Below are 21,272 nucleotides of genomic sequence, written 5' to 3'. Positions count from 1 at the left end.
TAAATCGGGCAGTACTGAGAGAATCAGATTCAGAAATGAGATACTAAACGAGTGAATGAGTTTTGCTATTTGAGCAGCAAAATAAATGATGCTGGTTAAAGTAGAGAAGACGTGAAGCAGCAAGTGAAAATATGAAGAAAATCACTTCTGAAAAAGAGCATAGGAAGTCTTTTCTGGCTGGAGTAAAGCCTCATATAAATGTGAAACATGTAAAATAAACAGTTCAGATAAGAAAAGAATAGAAGTTTTTGGAATAAGATGGTGCAAAAGAATGCTGTAGATTAGATGGGTAAATCGAATACCCAAGGAGAAAGTAGACAGAAACTGGGGAAGAAAAATATTTATGGCACAACTTGATTAAAAGAAAGGATTTGTCAGTAGGTCCCAACCTGGGACACAAACAAATTGTCAGTTTGTTATTGGAGGGAAGTACGATGGGTAAAAACTGTACAGGGATACGATGGCTCAAATATGTGGCTGGAAGACAGCAGTTTCCAACTGGAATGTGTCTTCAGGATGTCATACTGATAAGCAGTGGCATTAAAGCACTGTCTCATTCTGTAGCACTTCTTGGTATGCTCTATATTTAGGAACCCATTGCCAAACACACAGTGTGAATTGCAGGGTAATCTAACAGGTGTAGATCTTTTGTTACCCGAGATTGACGAGCTTTTCTGGAAACTTTTCAAACGGCACTCCAGCGACAACGGAATAATCGAATGTCAGGCAGCGCACACCTGACAATTCGAGGATGCTGCTCACACCCGGTTGCAGCCTCGCAAAAGCCATATTTTCCATTCGAAGCGTGTGAAGTCGCGGCAGCCCGACGAGGTAGGAGAACAGGGCCCCGCCGAGTGTTCTGCAATCTGTCACGTCCAATCTGAAACAAACCACGATTGTGCTGTCGTTTATTTGGGGACAAGCTGGTAGAGAAAATTGTAATGGATTTTACTTCCAGTTGTTGCCAGCAAAACAGAGAATCTTTGATGGAAATCAAAAAATTATGAATATCTTAAAGTAAAAGCAATTAAACTCCAATACAATGTATCGGTTTGGTGCATAAGTTCGTAGCATTTTTCCATAAGTTTAATAAACACAAAAGACACACATAACAGTCTTTAGTCGTCAATAATATGTTCTCCATCACTATTTACAACGTCTGGGGTAACATTTCAGTTCTGCAGCAGTAGAAATCATTTGGTTTTGAGGCAAAGAACTTGTTGAGCCATGTTTGCAGCACATTTTCATCCAGAAATGAATTTCCTTTAAGGTTGTTTGATAGAGAGTAGAAAAGGTGAAAACTGAGGGTGCAAGATCAGATGGGTGTGGTGTGACTTCCCAATCCAATTCCTGTCAGTCTAGCAGAATGCAGGCATGCATTATTGTGGAGCAGCATCACTTGACCCCATCTTCCTGGTCACTGTTCTCAGATTACATCTGCAAGATGTGTCAGTTTTTGACAGTTATCGTCAGCAGTGACTGTTACACCTCGGGGAAGTACACCCCTCCGTTGCCGTTCCACCAGATGCATAAAATTATTTTTTGTGGATGTGCACAGGTCTTTACGCAGGGAGTTGCTGCTTAATTTGGGCTCAGCCTCATTTCTTTTCCTTACGTTATCATAAAGGAACCTTTTCTCACCACTAGTCACGATACAGGATAGGAATGGTCAGTGTTGTTCACGAGCCAGTGGACGATAAATAAGCAGAGACGCACATATGGCTACCCACTGATTTTTGTGATTTTGGCTTGGACCAAGTGGTATCCATGCAGCCAATTTTTGAACCTTCCCCCCTGCATGCAAATATCATATGATGGTGAAATGATCATAGTTCATCACATTTGGCAGTCCTCAAGAACACCAACCTGGATCATTGTGGATTCAAGCATCTGAATGATCATCATCAAACCCTGAAGGTCTTCCTGAATGTGGAGAGTACTAATAAGAAAATGATACTCTCTAAGGACAGGCATAGGGCAAAATGTCTTCTTGTACTTTCACATATGTATCTCCAACAATATGACAGCTAAAATACTAAAACTTGAGGCTATTATGTACAACATAATGCTTGATATTCTGTGCAGTTTTTGGTTGACAATGCATGATGACAAACATCTTATAAGGATTTTATTTTTCAATTACCATTGTTTAGCCGGCCGCAGTGGCCATACGGTTCTAGGCGCTTCAGTCCGGAACCGCGTGACTGCTATGGTCGCAGGTTCGAATCCTGCCTCGGGCATGGATGTGTGTGATGTGCTTAGGTTAGTTAGGTTTAAGTAGTTCTAAGTTCTAGGGGACTGATGACCTCAGATGTTAAGTCCCATAGTGCTCAGAGCTATTTGAACCATTTTGAACCATTATTTCTATAACCTTTTCTCGTAAACTACTCGAGTAATAAAAGTGGAATTTCACAGTTTACATCTACATAAGTGTGTGGAACCGATTTTTGTTTAAGGTCGTAGTTGCTTTGAAATTAATTTTTCAGTTTTGTGTTACCAGGGACTGCTCTATATTTCTCAAATTTTAAAGGAGAACTTTTCTCAGAGAAAATATAATGGAAAACTGCTGAGCAGGATTATTCAGTAATCTTAAGAACTACAGCAAATATCAGAATGTTAGCTTTTCAGTTCCTGAGAAAAAGGTACATTATAGCTAAGAAAAGTCAGTTTATGGCAATTGACATTTAAACTTTTTATTTAAATTTTTGACAATATTGGTGTACATCTAGTGACTAATGATGCCCATGTCCTGAATCTTTTTTTTCTTCCTCGTCTTCCTGGAGTAGCAGGCACGTCTCATGCACACATGACTGCCGACTGCAGCATCTCGCTGTGTGTATGCATGTGTGTGTGTGTGTGTGTGTGTGTGTGTGTGTGTGTGTGTGTGTGTGTGGGAGGGGGGGGGAGGGGGGGGGGGGGCGGTTGGGTGGGCCTGTCTGCAACTTACGTGTCGTGTCTTCTTTAAGGCGAATCGCAATCTGTCTTTTTCTACATTGTTGATACTTCAAATTTTGCATTTTTCTTTCTGCTGCCTGAGCTTTCTCCAGTAATGCTTCATCAATGCTTGTGTGCGTCTCGAGTGTGAATGCACCTGGATGGAAGGCCGGTCTCTGCATGCGCTTAACCTTACCTGCATTTCTACTATCGAATGCTAGACAGACGTCACATGAAGGGATGTTCACAACAATTGAGGATACAAATAGTGTTTTTGGACAACGCATCCAAACAAGGTGATTCTAGTTCTCATTAACATTCTGTGTTTTCCCGTGTACACATTTTTTCAGCAGTTCAGGATTGGCTAGATACCTGAAAGTTAGTTTTATAGCATCTAAAACAGCAAGTGGCAAACGATGTTTGTTAGTGTATGGCTTTCCACTGGCTTCTGCCTGAAGATATTTGCATCACTATATGTCACAAAGGGAATGTTGAGGATCACCATCTGTGGAAAGTCTATGAAAGAATTTGCCCACACGACTTGCACATTGTTTCCACACTACGAAGTTACCCCCGATGGGTTTTTTGTAAGTGTGAACTTCCTTCTAATTTCTTGCCTTTCATTTCTTTCTTCAATTAGAGTAGTCTACCCCCCATTCACTTTTGAATATGCCACACACAGTCCAGGTTTCCAAATTTAGTTTTTGAGAGCCATAACAATTGCTCTCTCAAACAGTCTTAAAAGCACTGGAAGGTCCATTACCTAGAAACTTCACATAACTAACACCATATTTTTCAACTGACCTCTGGAATATTAGTTTTGTCCCCGCTGCTTCCATTCCACCACTTAGCCCCAAGTTTCTTGCTGCATACTTTCTTGTGCTCCTGCTGCCACCTTTCTTCTTCACTGCCATCATTGTTCTTTCTTGTGTCACACTGAGAGCAATACTTGCTCATTACTTGGAAGACTAAGATTTTCCCTGTATCTACACTAATGACATGTTACACCACGATGTAGTGTATTGCCCCTTTTCATCCAGGTTTCGTCACAAGAGACTCACAATGTCTTTTTCCCCTTCATTGTTAATGTCTACAGCTTCCTCAATAGCTGCTTTCATATCCTTGCACTCAACTCCAAGAGTACTGAAAAGTGTTCTGTTGTAATCACTGATCCTAGATACTAGTGCAGGCAAGTTCAAAAATGGTTCAAATGGCTCTGAGCACTATGGGACTTAACAGCTGAGGTCATCAGTCGCCTAGAACTTAGAACTACTTAAGCCTAACTAACCTAAGGACATCACACACATCCATGCCCGAGGCAGGATTCGAACCTGCGACCGTAGCAGTTGCGCGGTTCCCGACTGAAGCGCCTAGAACTGCTCGGCCACACCGGCCGGCAGGCAAGTTCATCAAGCCACAAAACAGATTTGTGCCTTCTCTGCCTACACCTAAGCATCTCATGCCACAACTCAATCTTGTATTCACCTCATACATCTTCCCGTGGAGAGCAGAAGTCTTGAACTGAACAGCGTACTTACAAACTTTACACTTTATTATTATCAATTACTTAAAATGCTAATACGGTCACTGTCACCGTACAGTGCCCACAGTTACCATATGCACGTGAAACAATCATATAGGCAGGTATTTATAAATCCACTGGGAAACTCATCTTTGGCACAGCATCATCATCCTCGATGAACTCGGTGACTCTGTCGAAAATTGTACTACACCCTTTGGAATAGCGTCTGCAGCACTGTTATTTAAATTTCCTGTACCTTTTACAGGTGAAATTTGACGTTTCCTCACTTTATTGAATATGCATCCACTAATAGAATGTTGTCTACTCCCGGGGCCTTGTTTCGACTCAGGTCTTTCAGTGCTCTGTCAAACACTTTGTGCAGTATCGTATCTCCCATTTCATCTTCATCTACATCCTCTTCCATTTCCATAATATTGTCCTCACGAACATCGCCCCTGTATAGACCCTCTATATACTCCTTCCACCTTCCTGCTTTCCCTTCTTTGCTTAGAACTGGGTTTCCATCTGAGCTCTTGATATTCATACAAGTCGTTCTCTTTTCTCCAAAGGTATCTTTAATTTTCCTGTAGGCAGTATCTATCTTACCCTTCGTGAGACAAGCCTCTACATCCTTACATTTGTCCTCTAGCCATCCCTGCTTAGCCATTTTGCACTTCCTGTCGATCTCATTTTTGAGACGTTTGTATTCCTTTTTGCCTGCTTCACTTACTGCATTTTTATATTTTCTCCTGTCATCAATTAAATTCAATATTTCTTCTGTTATCCAAGGATTTCTACTAGCCCTCGGCTTTTTACCTACTTGATCCCCTGCTGCCTTCTCTATGTCATCTCTCAAAGCTACCCATTCTTCTTCTACTGTATTTCTTTCCCCCATTCCTGTCAATTGTTCCCTTATGCTCTCCCTGAAACTCTGTACAACCTCCGGTTCTTTCAGTTTATCCAGGTCCCATCTCCTTAAGTTCCCATCTTTTTTGCAGTTTCTTCAGTTTTAATCTACAGTTCATAACCAATAGATTGTGCTCAGAGTCCACATCTGCCCCTGGAAATGTCTTTGAGATTTAGGAACCAGGTTTTAAATTGTGTCTTACCTTTATATAATCTATCTGAAACCTTTTAGTATCTCCAGGGTTCTTCCATGTATACAACCTTCTTTCATGATTCTTGAACCAAGTGTTAGCTATGATTAAGTTATGCTCTGTGAAAAATTCTACCAGGTGGCTTCCTCTTTCATTTCTTAGCCCCAATCCATATTCACCTACTACGTGGAGGAGTACAAGGACAAATTATCGATTTTTCCTTTTTTGTAAGTGAAGTACTCACAGTGAAATGTATTCCTTGGTACTATTTGTGTATAGACATGCTGACAAACATTAATTATAAAGGGCAATCAAAAAGTTCCCATTCGAAGGCTGTACAGTCTGGGATTGCAATCGCGCAAAATGGCTGTGAGCACTGAGGCAATCCTCCCACCTACACACCAAGTCGAAGGCACCTGCTCGGAAGAACACCGTGTCCTGCTACGCAGAGAAGTCCGTAACTGCCTGCCGCACACCTTCGTCCGGCAGGAATTGTCGACCTTTCGGGGACTTTTTTAAGGTACCGCCGGCAGGATAATCGAACAGGGAGAAATTGGGACTGAAGGGCAGGTGCTCGAGTGTCTCCCATTTATCTCTAATGGGTGAAGCCAACCTCCTAGATCAGCTGGCGTCTCGTGTCAAACTGTCACAGGCACGGAAGTTGGTGTACGATTCCTGAACTGTGGTTTTCAACAGATGTGCTGCCCGAAACACATTCTCTGTTCTCTGACTGGTGTTTGTCCTTCAGCAGCTGAGAAAAGAACAGCAGCACATTGGTCCAGTCTGGACACATTTGGTACTAATATTGCCACGGCATACTTTTTCCGCACACGTGTCAGGAAGACACGAATGCCTCACTAAGCTGTCCCTACACATCAGAGCTCATATATCACCGTCGGACATGTGCTGTGTCGCATATACACTACAACTGTGCCCTCGAACAGAAACTTTTTGATAACTTCTTCTGCAGTGACAGTGGTAGCGGAGGTACCTTCCACTGCAAACTATAAGGTGTCTTGCAGATTGCAGATGTAGAAATGACTTTACAGAGATCTGATTTGCTCGAATAGTTTGATTATTGTAAGAAATGTGAAAGTAAGACGAGCTTCTCACTTTGTATCTTCACTCGTCTGGGAAATTACACAGCTTTCCATTAAAACTGCAACATCAGGAATCTGGCCATTAAAACTGCAACATCAGGAATGAAAACAAATACCACTTTTCTTATTGTGGGTCTGCAGTATAGTAAGAACATACACTATTATATTTTAGGTGATTTGAGGGAATACATTTAGTAGGGAGGCGTCACCTCAGGTAGCATCAGCGGCTCGACTCTGACCTGGCCGTACATCGAGCTGGCTCAATGAGGAGAAAATGCCGAGTGCTGTAACTTAAACTTTGCACAGTGCAAGAGGAGTCAAAATAAGCTAACACATGTCTAAGCTTATTCGGGAAAACAACAGTCAAAGTTTTTTAGCTACTTTACGTGTGTGTCTTTTAGAGCACAGTAATCTCAGGTGAAATGGTGTCACAATGGCTAGTGATGCAGCCTCTCAGTTTTGTGCCGCACGTTCAAAACCCAATTACTGCTTTTATTTATTTATTTATTTCTTTTATTTATTTTACATTTATCTACCCATGTCCATAGAAGATTACTACATGATGTTTCTTATCAAGTTAAGTATACAAGGGCATTATACTAATTGTAAAATTATGACTGTGTTTCACAATAAGTGTCATGCATTTATTATATAGTATATGTGTGTACAATATTTTCAGGCGTTACAATCCTTTTAAATGCCCACATTCTTATATTTCGTTCTTATATCAGTCCTTATATTAATTCTTATATTTTATTCTTACATATGCTCTGTGCCAGAGGTCATCAGTCACAGTGGTGGCACGATATTCTCTCAGCGGCCTGTGGCCAAATTTATGAAACAGACTAGAGGTGCGGAGAACTCACTGGCCACGGCAACAGCTGACCGCCCTCTGGATTGAGGTGATTCGGTTTGCGCATTATGTTGTCAGAAGATGTTCCAGAGACCTCAAAAGTCATGTCACAGGTCAGAAAAGTAAGAAATTAACAGACGTGATCTTGTGCCCCCTACATTGTCCCACTATCCACGTCGTGTACTCGTCCTGCTGCAAATGACCCGTAAACCGACTCGGCAGACGTGATGTGGCTCTACGACCCTGCGAGGCTGAGGAAGCGATAAATCTGTCCTCTCGGACATTATCATTGCAGACATAGTGTAATGGTACTTTGACTTCCGCGCCTCCGCCAATACAAAGATATAATTTACGATCGCGCACGCAGAAGAGAGCTGCGCCAGCGACCGATTTTTATAAATAATTTTGTCCGTCTTTTTAGTTTTGCGTAGGTTTTTGTTTTTAAGAACTAATTGAGGACTCTCTCTCTTGTCTTGATACGAAAGACGTGTATTTTTCAGCGATGTGTTGAATGTGCTTTTGGGTGGAAATTAAAATTAAAATTACATTACAAAGCGAGGTTGTTTCAATAGTGATTCGAGGGAGTTATCATCAAATTTGTAAACTGATCATGACAGTGGCAACTTGAAGAAGTTTTCAACAGACGGAGAAAAGTGAAAGACGGGTCGTCCTACAAGAGAAATTAGGAGGACAGCCATGAAGACTACATTGTAATTAATACTGCGTGTCTAACAAGATTATAAGGTAAATTTCAATTAGTTTCTGATGCTATTTCCGTACAGTCGCTTTTTGTAGTGTTGCCGACCCGGTCTGCCATGCACGGTCAAATTACAGCACGATCTCAATCAATAATACGAAGTCCGCCCTATCCGTAACTGAAACCACCAAAATTCCAAACCCAATCAGATTTTCTATTTTCTATTTTTCACGGCAGAACCCCGAGGAGAAGGGTACACTACAATTGGCGTCTTGGTGACAGGACTTGCTATCTTCACATTTGATACAAGTGCAGTTATTATAAATTTTGGACATTTTATCTAATTTTAACCACTTAATAGCATCAGAAAATGAATTTGGACTAAGTCCCGTTCATTTCAATTGTAATGTTACATGCATGAAATTTACAACAATATTGGTTTCCCTGTTATTAATTTGTGTTAATTTTCATTTTGATGCTGAGGAAATTAATTTGGTAAAAAAAAAAAAAAAAAAAAAAAAAAGGAAAAGGGTAACGTTCCATAAAATAATTTGCACGGACGCAAAAGAAAAATTTCGGATTGAAAACTGTATATTTGACGCTACATTTGCATCATAAGAGTGAAGAAAAAAAAAAAAAAAATTGGTGAGTACAGAAATTTACATTTTTTCCAGTTTCAAGCAGCCATCTGTACTCCCTTTATTCCGATCCATTTATTTCGAAATTATTTTTTCAAATTGTAGTTAAAATTGATTTACTACTATTATTGCAAAGGATAAGTGAAGAGCATATTCAGTCATTTATTTGTGAGATGGAAATTTCAGTACCAGTTTAATAATTTAATTTCTAATTAGAAATCATATAGAAATATCCATTTCCATAAGAGAAATTTCAGATTTCAACATATCATATTTAAATTTTTTTTTTTTTTTTTTTTTTTTTTTTTTTTTTTTTTTTTTTTTTTTTTTTTTTTTTTTGCCACTGGAAAATTTTATTTGCAATTAATTACGAAAATCGCAAGATGGACGCTAGACGCGTAGAAATTGTTCCCGCGGACGAGCTTAGTGAAAGTGACACATTGCAAAACATGTCCGACAGTCAAATGAAAATTGAACATAATCGTGAGGATGTTCAAGACATAATTTTACCGGTTCGATTAAGACAACAACCCCTATATTTAAAGATATACAGGCGAATGGAGAGTGAGTACTACGCGACAAAACATGACATTCACAATGTCAACTTCAGAACCAGACATCAATCAGTCACGAAAAAATGATGAAACTAAGACACAGGACTCTGACATGCTCAACCAGATTCTGAAGTTACTTGGTGACCAAAACAGAAAATTGACACTTTAGACAAAAGATTTGATGCTTTAGACGACAATTTAAAACGTGACATTGGGAAATTTGACACTAAATTCGATGAACTGACACGGGACATAAAACAAAATTCTGAAAAACAATCGAGACAAATTGCCGACTTGACAGAAACCAGCAGTAGTCTTGAAAGGAAATTTACTGACTTATCAGACAAGGTTACGAGACAATAAAAGGTATTTGTGGAATTCAGTGACGAGACAAAAACAGACTTACAATGATGTAATGAGAAATTGTTAACAGTAGTTTTTGAACAACAGAAAACCAGTACCCAAGTTGACGAATTACGACAGTCACACAATTCCGTAAAAACAAACCAAGAACACTTAGACCTGACGATTACAGACCTTTCAGACAGATTAAATGATGTAACATTGGAGCAGAAATCCTTACAGGAAAATTTAGAAGAACTTGAAGACAGAGCAGATGTAGCATCTTTAAAGAATGACACAACTCTAGCAGAGAAACTTGTACATGAATGCAAATTATGTGATGATTATTTAGATGAGAAGTGTGAGACAATGACACAGATCATTTTAGATAAGACAAAGGAACAAGTAAAAGGAGAAACAGATAATATTCAGAAAGAGGTACGTAAACTTAAAGAAAATGTAATACCAAGTTCGTCAGTGATACCAAAACCCATAACAGGCAACCAAAACATAAATGAGAATCATAATAATGCTAGACCCAGCACACAGCCGAAAATAGAATTACCAATGAGTGATACAAATCCCAATGAACCATTTTCAATGCTACCACAAGATCAAAATTACTATCAGACATCACCACATACTATGCACAGGTTGACACAAAATGCAGGACCCATAATACCATCAGGAGTAGCTGATGAAACATTAGTACGACATGGATACTTTCAGACATTTTCATGTGATGAGAAAGACAAAGTGCATCCGATTGTTTTCATCTGCTCTTTTGATGGTATTTTCCTGAGACATTGGTTAGAAGCCAATAAAATTCGATATGTTACAAATTTGTTACGTGGAAGAGCAGCTAAGTGGGGAGCAGCAATGAAAAGACGATGTTAAACATTTGAACAGTTTGAACAAGCATTTCTTGAGGAATTCTGGTCGATCACAGAACAGCAAAGTTTAAAACGAGAAGTATACAATCCAGAAATTTACAACCCGAAGAAAGAGACTTTACGTCAATACTTCGAACGCTACCTAGACAAAACATTATATTGGACAAAACCAGCAGATTTACCAGATGTAATTAGAACACTTAAAAGCCACTTACCATTTCCTTACCGTGATAAATTAATAGGAGTGTCCGAGGACAACATAAAGAATTTTTTTAGTTATGTTGATGAGATAGATGTTGTTTGCAGAGATGAGATCAGGAATTTCAATCAATTGTATCCGATCCATCCAAGCAATTCGCGTACGCACAACAGAAATGACAGAGGCTATTGGAATCCGCCTCTGACACCACAACAAAACACTCAAAGAAACAATTCGCACTACACTAGGACAAATCCATTCAATATTAGGAGAAGCAACTCGCAGCATTGGCAAGGAAACAGTAATTATTACTATAATGGTTATCCGAACAGTAATTACAATCAGAACAATAACAGTTATATTCAAAACAACAACAACAGAAGAAAGAACCAAAATCATAGAGATCAAAGAAGAGAGGATAACAGGTACCATCCAGGATATTTTCAGAGAAACAACATCCAAACATGTATTGCAGGAATAACAGTAATGACAATACCAGTTACAGTCATGGGCGAAATAATGTATGGGGAAATCACAATGGACCACCGCCACGACACATGCAATACAGCAACCCTCAATTCCTACCTAACGAAACTCCCAATGCGACGCGAGGTAATGTCAACAACCAAACAGCTGATACTTGGGTGACGCGTGACAGAAATGTAAATATTATTGAGTTGGGCAATGAACCCAACCCGCAACAACAACCGAATTTCCCGGAAAACGAACGACGACCGAGCTAAGCGCTCGAGTTACGGTCGATAGGGAGCAGAGCGCAACGGAACCGACGATTTGTTTTCTCCGATATGAGGACAGTAAGAAAATAGAAAAAGAATTATATCAGGATGTAGATTTTAATAGTACCAGTAAGACGAAGAAGATTATTCAGGCTATAACACGAGTTATGATTGGTAGTTATGAAGTGGAAGTAATGTTAGATACAGGAGCAGCAGCAAGTGTTATTTCAATGTCCTTATATAATGAACTCAAACAAATAATAAACATACAAACATTGCCAGTACAGAATTGTCACATTATAAGTGCCACCGGTAACAAATCAAAGAATGTGAAATTTCAAGTGCTAATTAACTTCACATTTTCAAATATACCACTCAATTACAGTTTTCTGGAAGTAGACAAATTAGTTATGCATTGCATATTAGGAATTGACTTTTTGAATGAATATCAAGCAATCATAGATTTAGGAAAAGGGAAATGTCATTTAACCGTAAACCAACAACAACTGACAATAGAGTTAACACAGGGTAAAAACTTAAACAGTAAACAAGGTAAATTTGAACAGTTACATTTTATGTATCCAACAGCAACAAACATATGTGATTTAACTTTTAATGAAGCTGTATCTCAGGGAATTAAACCTAATGATTTATATGAGAAATGCACAGAATCTGAATATCTTACGAAGGAACAACAACTTGAATTACTTGAAGTTTTGCAGCAATTTGCTGAGGTATTTGTGGAGAAACCTGGAATTATTAGAGGCTATACTTATGAGATGGATGTTAAACCACACAAAACATACTGTAGAACATATTATAATATTCCTTGGTCAAAGAAACCCGCAGTTTTGAAAAAGATTGAAAAAATGCAAGTTTGGGGTATCATTGAAAGGTCACATTCACCATATTGCAATCCGATACTAGCAGTTAATAAAGAGGATGGTAGTGTAAGGTTAGTGCTGGACACACGAGAAATTAACAAAGTTATAATCCCAATCAACACACGAACTATAAATTTGGAAGAACAACTTTTAAAATTTCATAATGTACAGTATTTAACCAATATCGACCTCCGCTCATCATTTTGGCAGGTGAACCTCCATAAAAGCAGTCGTAAATGAGGGACGTAGTTATCAATTTTGTGTTCTACCCTTTGGTCTACGAGTGAGTGCTGGAGTATTTATTGAAGCCTTAGATGCTGTTCTTGGACCACAATAGTTATCGCAAATCACAGTTTATGTTGACGACATTGTCATTGCCACCACTACTTGGGAAGAACATGTAAATCTTTTGAAGCAACTTCTGACTAAATTTTCTGACGCAGGTGTCACTATCAATTTATCAAAGACGAAATTAGGGAGGAGAGAAATCAAATTCCTCGGTCACATCATATCAACTGAAGGCATTTATCCAGAATCAAGAAAAATTGATGCAATAAAGAATTTTCCATCCCCACAGAATCGTAAACAACTCAAAGCCTTTCTTGGTCCATCTTCATTCTTCAGGAAATTTGTACCCTACCACCTTCTTAACAGTCCACATCTTTTATCTTTACTCAAAAGAAATAATATTTGGAAATGGACAGAGTTCTGTCAGACAGATTTTGAAGCGATTAAGAATGCTTTAGTTAATGCACCATTGTTATGTCATCCTGACATGATGTCAGACTTTTGCCCAGTAACAGATGCAAGTTCCTATGGGCTCGGAGCATTTTTATTCCAAATTCATGTAGAAGATGAACAAACAGTCGCTACTTTCTATGGGGAAAACGTACTAAGCTTTATACTGATCATCAAGCTCTTTCTTTCCTGCTATCATGCAAGTTATTACATTCACGTCTTGCACGCTGGTGTGCATCACTACAAGAATATGATTTTGATATTATATATATAAAAGGAGAATCCAACAATATAGCCGATGCTCTATCTTGTTTGCCACAAGGCCTAAAAGAATTTTCAGATGTGACAGAACAAACATCAGATTTCAAAATTTTACTCATGTATGATGGCACATTTGCACCTTACTACAAAAACATGTGCAGGAAGTTAGCCATATTGCAGGACAATGATACCAGGTGGATCCAGATAAAGAATAAATTACGTGCAGGAACAGACCCACATCTTGAAAAATATTACACATTACACAAAGAAGTATTATTTCACCGACGAAACCCTGAATCACAGCATTGGTGTGTTTGCTTACCTGAAGCTCATGTTGATGATTTTATTTTATTTACACACAGAACTTGGGGACACTATGGTGTAACGAAATGTACAGATAAGATTATACAATATTGCTATTTTCCAAATTTAAGGCGAAGAGTATTGAGTAATATTAGGAAATGCATCATATGTCAGAAAGCCAAATATTCTAATCACACAAGCATGAATGAATTGCACCCAAATCATACCTAAGAGGCCATTACAGCTAATTCCTTTAGATATTGCAGGACCCTATCCACATGCACGTGGAGGAATAAAATACATCCTTGCTGTGTTAGATGTTTTCACAAAGTATTTAAAATTATATGCTTTATGTTCAGTTTCTACCACTGCTATTACCAGACGTCTATTAACAGATTATTTTGTAAGAATAGGAAAACCTGAAGTTATGATCACGGATAAAGCAGCATATTTTACCAGTTTAAAATGGAAGACTTTTATTGAAGAACAGAATGTTAAACATATTTTAATTTCAAGATTTCACGCAGCAGGAAACCCAGTAGAAAGAACATTTTGAGAATTTGGACAGTTTATGAGAACACGGACACCAGAGAAGCACACAAAATGGGTAGAATACCTAGCACCATTTGAACAAATAGTGAACAATTTAACTCACATTTCTACTGGATACACACCAACTGAATTAATTATGGATAAAACAGAAAGAAATTAATGGGCAGACCCTCTACCTAAATTTACAGCAACAACAAATCATGTTAGTTTAGAAGAAAAGGTAAGACAAGCTTACACAACATTATGTGACAAAGCTAAGGAAAGAAAGCAGAAATATGACAGAGGTGTCAGGAAAGCACAAACATTTCAAGTTGATCAGTTAGTTTTACTAAGAACACATCCTAAACCCACAAAACTGAAACATTTAAACAGGAAATGGCAGATCTTATACTCTGGACCATACCGAATTGCAAATATTCCACACCCTGGCTGTTATTCATTAGAATATCCATTAACACATAAACCCAGAGGTCTACATCCACACAGACATTTGAAAAAATACATACAGTAAAATGTTAGCTAATGAGAAGAAGATAATTAATATGATATACAGTTATGATGAGCCTACATTTAAGTTATACAGATACTTACAATCTAATGAATGCAGGTAAGTCTAGAAAGCAATGTGAACCATCCAATAGCTAATAAGATATTTGGTTATAAGAGGAGTTGCTATTGAGGCATATACACATTAGAGGAGGCATATACACATTAGAGGAGGCAGAGAACTGAACAGAATTATTTTCTTTAGGAGGCATGTGATAATAGTAATGTTGATATGAGTGATGTGACTGAATGAGATGAGTGAATGTAATTTTAGTTTAGTAAGAGGATAAATAGTAATATGGAGAGAGGTAAATGGAATATAAGATGAGAAAAGGGTATTATTATTATTGTTGAAGTAAAAAAAGGAAATGATGATGAATAAGAGGAATATATATATATATAATGCTGAGGAATAAATATATGTTATTTTGTGAAGAATGAATAATGGATAGGTGAGAATGTTATGAGTAATTGAGAATATGTTGAGCGGGGAGAAACTAGATTTGAACGCTATATCACATGTACTCATGGAATACAGAATGAAAGTAGTGGAAAGAATACTATTTATTGAAAGATTGGTATGCCTGAGATAATAACTTATGTGATGTCTTATATATTCTTATAACTAAAGGTGAAAGTATAGATTTATGTGGAAAGAATTATTTACAGCAGCCACTGTTGGAAATATACCAGTAGATTTAAATCTATAACACTTTAACACTAATCTAATGGGAACTTGTAATGAAATTTTTGGAGTTATGTAGGCTTGACACTTCAGATTGGAAGAATTATTTAAGAGAACATATTTAGCAGTCATCTAATGACATAATTAAAGCTCATCTACTGAACTGAACTAATGCACCATTAAATAGAAAGGAGAATAAGGAGAAAACAAAACGTCAGTCCTGTGTTGCGGCTCATACTCTCATCCCTCCCTTAGAAAAATTTATACATGTTGATGAAATATTTGACATTATATAATTCGTGATTATCTGACAGTATGGAGAGACATACACACATATTTATTTATGAATAGAATTTTACAGGTACCACAAGGTAAATACAGAATGGATATACAGCATGGAACGCAGCAGCAATTATCTAAGAAGATTTATTTATTTATTAAGTAAAACATTTATTTATATTGGTTGATACTCATGAAAGGAAGGAGATGAACTACACAAACTTTATAGGAACATGAGTGAGTGACTTGAACTATATATATATATATATATATATATATATATATATATATATATGTACTTACCACACTGATGTACATACTTTTAGGATCCTAAGATATTTAGAGGGGCACCTCTCTTAGAAATGGTAATAGAGGAATACCACTCTTAGAAACAGCAATAGTGGGGATACCACACTTAGAAACGGTATTAGGTATAGGAACTTTTACATTATATTAAGTTAACATGTATTTTATTTATCATATTTTATTTTGTGTAGTCCACTGTAGGAGATGACTTTACTAGTATTTATGAAGTAGTTAGCAATCATCCCATGAACCTATCCTCCTACAGAGGGCTGTCTTGAAGCTTGAAATATGTGTAAATTTTATTCCGGGAGGCAAGATGAATTTTAAGTTGAATATTCTAGCGAGTTGCCACAATTATCTTCAAATGTTGCAAGTGTAACGAAAGGGAAAAAAAAGGAAAGAAAAGAAAAAAAGAATGAGCTAACAAATAAAATAAATAAAATGTATATTTCAATCTGAATGTAATGTAATTCACATGTCAGCACAATGATATTGAATGTAACGTAAAAATTTACTATATTTTTCATTTAATTCTGTATATGTGCTATATGACAACAATGTAACTATCTCATGTAATGATTAATTGTAAATATTTGTATATTTATGTACTTACTATATCAAGAAATGTATTTTAAGTAGATGTTAATGAGCTGCAAAGGACTTGTGCATGTAGCACATGATTCATATAAATGGAACTGAAAATGCAAAGAAGAAACCAACGTGATGGAACACTGGTCAAGCAATATTTACGTAGTGTCAATATACCTTGAAGTGTATGGTGTAGTGGAAGCCGGCAGGTCTTCAGGTTGGTGTAAAAGACAAGCTCATCACCTGTCTTAGGCAGTGAGGTGTTTCCTATGCCATCATTGACCATTTATACCCCGGTAGACGCCACCAAAATTTGACTGCTGGAGATCACAATTTCGTGTTGACACATTCAACAAACTTTGGATTTTCTTCAAGTCACACGCAAGAGATCCAGGCAGTACACACACACTCAGAATCTGATACTACGTTTAAAGACATTGGAGCAATATAATAGAAACATCTATTGTTCGAATTAATTCCATTGTAAACACGAATCATGTGAACTGAATTCAAACGCTGTGCTAAGCAACGATAATACGCTGCAATTCAAAGACATTAATGTTACCACTCCTAAAGAAGATACACACCAAAAAGACTGTATACAAAGACTGATATGCAAAGACCATTGTGCTCAGAAATATTTTTTGTAATATGTAAATTTCTTATTTTCTCATATATATGTATCTATGTAAATTTTCTATACTGCCACGCTCGCTTGCGGAGCGTGTCAGTAGAGGAGGCATTGTAATGGTACTTTGACTTCCGCGCCTCCGCCAATACAAAGATATAATTTACGATCGCACACGCAGAAGAGCGCTGCGCCAGCGACCGATTTTTATAAATAATTTTGTTCGTCCTTTTAGTTTTGCGTAGGTTTTTGTTTTTAAGAACTAATTGAGGACTCTCTCTCTTGTCTTGATACGAAAGACGTGTATTTTTCGGCGATGTGTTAAATGTGCTTTTGGGTGGAAATTAAAATTACATTACAAAGTGTGGTTGTTTCAAAAGTGATTTGAGGGGGTTATCATAAAATTTGTAAACTGATCATGACAGTGGCAACTTGAAGAAGTTTTCAACAGACGGAGAAAAGTGAAAGACAGGTCGTCCTACAAGTGAAATTAGGATGACAGCCATGATGACTACATTGTAATTAATACTGGGTGTCTAACAAGATTATAAGGTAAATTTCAATTAGTTTCTGATGCTATTTCCGTACAGTCGCTTTTTGTAGTGTTACCGACCCGGTCTGCCATGCACGGTCAAATTACAGCACGATCTCAATCAATAATACGAAGTCCGCCTTATCCGTAACTGAAACCACCAAGATTCCAAACCCAATCAGATTTTTTATTTTATATTTTTCACGGCAGAACCCCGAGGAGAAGGGCACACTACAATAGCTTCAGCAAGTAGATTTGTCGCTTAAACGTGTGCCTGAAACATCAGTGCTAGAATTCCAAGAAATACTCTATCCTGGCAAGCGTGCCCGTATCCGTTCGCTCACTGAAAACGCAGCACAAATCCCTGCACAGTTCATAGGCAGGCTCCCCATGTTACGTCTCGGGTGCAGGCGATCAGCTGGTAGCAGTGTGTGAAGATAGACTGGACAAAAAATAATATTGATTAAACTAATTGAAGAATTTCGTGAAAGACATTGGTTGTAGGATTCTACATTCTCTGATTACAAAAACCACATTGCCAAACGTGATGCAGTTCGCCAACTCGCACCTCCATTTGGTATTTTGGATAAAGAATTGGACAGCAGAATTCACAATCTGAGGTCACAATTGCTCCGTGAATTTAGCAGATGTCCCTTCTTGAAGATCAGGCAGAAAAGAGCTGAACGTATTGAAGTGGCATGCCTATGACTCACTGCTATTCCTGCAGGATGTAAACAAACCAACACTTTCGGGTCTATTTCACTAATTTTAGATATTGAAATGCTATGCATGTACATTAAAGAGCTGTACGAATATTCAGTAGCTAAAAGTGTAATCTAACATAAAGATATTAAGCAGGGGTTACAACTTCTCAAAAATTTGTAACCCTCAGTATGTCGTACTGAGCTTTCATATTTAGTAACATCTGGAAGTCCGTCTCAGACATACGAAAAAAATTTTTAGGTCACTCATCACTTAACTGTAACCTCCATAACTAAACCGTTTACAGAGAAGTTATGTACCAACCACCTATATTCCTTTCTCCGATTATTCTCCCTTTTTACAATTATACTCACAGTGTGGGTGCAAAGAAATAGAAGTTTTGCGTTGGATACCACGTTCTGTAAACCTGATTGGCTACATGTTGCCAGTGGAAATGGTCACACCGGTTACTGCTGCTGGGTGAATGTCCCGAGAACAATCCCAAGTGTCAATAAACAACCTTGATGAAACTACGTGGGTGTGTAGAGGGGAAAAATAGTGTGATTCATATTTTTTTGTCTGTGCCCAGTTTCACTTTTAAGGGGTGATACATGCCCCGAAAGGTAATTTGGCTTATTATGTTTAGAACGAAGGAAAACTGGGAAAGCATCACCACTCAAAAAATGTTAATAGCATGTACATGAGTTTTCAGAGCATCTTTCTATTTTAATGTAGCGTTTCCAAAAGTAGCAAAAACAGTAAAACCTTAGAATAATAAGCAACAGGTACCTAAAGGCATAAAAATTTCCAGTGAGAGAAACAGATTTCTGCACTACTGTTGTAAGAAATATAGAGTAAGCCAAGAATTCGCAGATTATTCAAAAGCCTACAAAAGAATCTATGGTATAGTAGTCAAAGAGGCAAAAATTATGTGGAATGACAATTTGATAAGAAACTCATCTAACAAAATGAGATCCCCGTGGAGAGTTACAAAGAAAGAAAGTTGTAGTTCAGCGCCAAAGAAAAAGAATGTATCACTAACACTAGAAGGCTCAAAAGTCACAGACACATATTCAGTTGTGGAAAAATTCAATGAATACTTCACTTCACTAGCTGAAGACCTGATTCAAGTAAACTGTCAAGGACCGGTCCCAAGTTTCTCCGGCAAGTCAGTGATCTCGGCTGCTTCTACGTATGTTTATGAAATGAACCCCAATGAAATTATAAGCAAAATTAAATCATTAAGCAATAAAACGCCAAGTGGTCATGATAAAGTACCTGATTTCATATTAAAAGCATGTGCTCACAACATAGCAAACCCCTTGGCAAAAATTTTCAACCTCTCTTTAAAAACTAGTGTATTTCCAGGTATTTTTAAAATAGCAAAAGTTTCACCACTGCTAAAAAAGGTTCTTCTGATAAAATATCGAACTACCGACTCGTGTCACAGTTAAGTTCCTTCTCAAAAATTCTAGAAAAACTCTTCTATGACAGACTTTTAAGTTTTATAAATAAATATGCACCTCTTAAAATACAACAACATGGTTTTAGAAAGTCTAAATCTACACAGACAGCAATTTTCGAATTCTTAGATTGCATTTTAAAATCCCTTGATCAACATAAATTAGCTGCAGGTATTTTTCTAGATCTATCAAAAGCCTTTGAATCCTGGACCATAACATTCTGCTTGAAAAATTAGAAAGACGAGGAGTAAGAGGTATAGCACATAGCTGGTTGTGTCCATACCTAAAAAACTACAGGTAGAAAGTATCACTTCAGTATGAATTCAACAAAATGAATAAAACAAGAAAGAACTCCTTTCTATCTAGCGAATTACCAATAAAATATGGTGTACCACAGGGCTCAATCTTAGGGCACTACTCTTCTCGATTTATGTGGATGACTTAGTCGAATATATGAGTTCCACAAAAACTATCCTGTTTGCCGATGACACCAGCATATTGCTCACTGGATCCAGTCCACAAACTTTGCGGTCCACAGCAGAAAGTTATATGAAAAGACTTTCTGAGTTGTTCACAAAAAAACAAACTCATTATAAATACTGAAAAAACTGTGTGTGTCGATTTTCATTTAATTCCTCGAAGTAATCAAATGTCTATTCAAGCCCAATTAAAAAATGATCCCCTAGAAAATGTAAGTGTCAAAAAATTCTTGGGTCTTAGGGTTCAGCAAGACTTAAAATGGGACACACATATAAATAACTTGTGTAGAAATCTATCATCTGTATGCTATGGCCTAAGAATTTTAAAGGCTACAACAAGCAAAACAACAGTACTGCAGGGATACTATGCACAGTTCCGCTCACTAATCAGATATGGGATCATTTTCTGGGGATACTCAACTCACAGTGTAAAGGTTTTTAGAATGCAAAAAAGAGCTTTAAGAATAATTTGTGGCCTTAAAATGATGGAGTCCTGTAAACCCCATTTTACAGAGCTTGGTGTTCTAAATGTTCCAAGTTTATTCATTTATGAAACTGCCTGTTTTCAGGTGGTAGTCCATAGTGAAAAAGATAAACTGCTGCAGAACAAAAATGTACACAACCATAGAACCAGAGGGAAATCATATATACATCAAAAATATCACAGAACAACCACCTATCAGAGGAGCATAATTAACATTGGTGTAATACTACACAATAAGATACCAGAGGAAATAAAAAATGCTACTCATCCAATATT

At 37.5% G+C, this 21,272-nt stretch overlaps 1 long non-coding RNA gene across 2 annotated transcripts in view; it reads right to left on the bottom strand.

The window, feature by feature from the left end:
* The window catches only part of LOC126424954 (uncharacterized), a 43,236-nt gene that overhangs the window by 11,594 nt on the left and 10,370 nt on the right, over window positions 1-21,272 (bottom strand). Inside the window, exons 1-2 of one of the 2 annotated variants that reach the window (XR_007576235.1) lie at window positions 16,886-17,199; window positions 656-880 (exon numbers count right to left, since the gene is read on the bottom strand). This is a non-coding gene — a long non-coding RNA (uncharacterized LOC126424954). Of the gene's footprint in view, window positions 1-655; window positions 881-16,885; window positions 17,200-21,272 lie in introns of those variants that run through there. The other variant, XR_007576236.1, reaches the window with a different exon arrangement.

The sequence above is a fragment of the Schistocerca serialis genome, chromosome 10 (genome assembly GCF_023864345.2).
Source record: "Schistocerca serialis cubense isolate TAMUIC-IGC-003099 chromosome 10, iqSchSeri2.2, whole genome shotgun sequence".
Taxonomy (NCBI): domain Eukaryota; kingdom Metazoa; phylum Arthropoda; class Insecta; order Orthoptera; family Acrididae; genus Schistocerca; species Schistocerca serialis.
The sequence above is the reverse complement of the archived record's forward strand: the minus strand, read 5'-3'. Positions and strand labels throughout refer to the sequence as shown.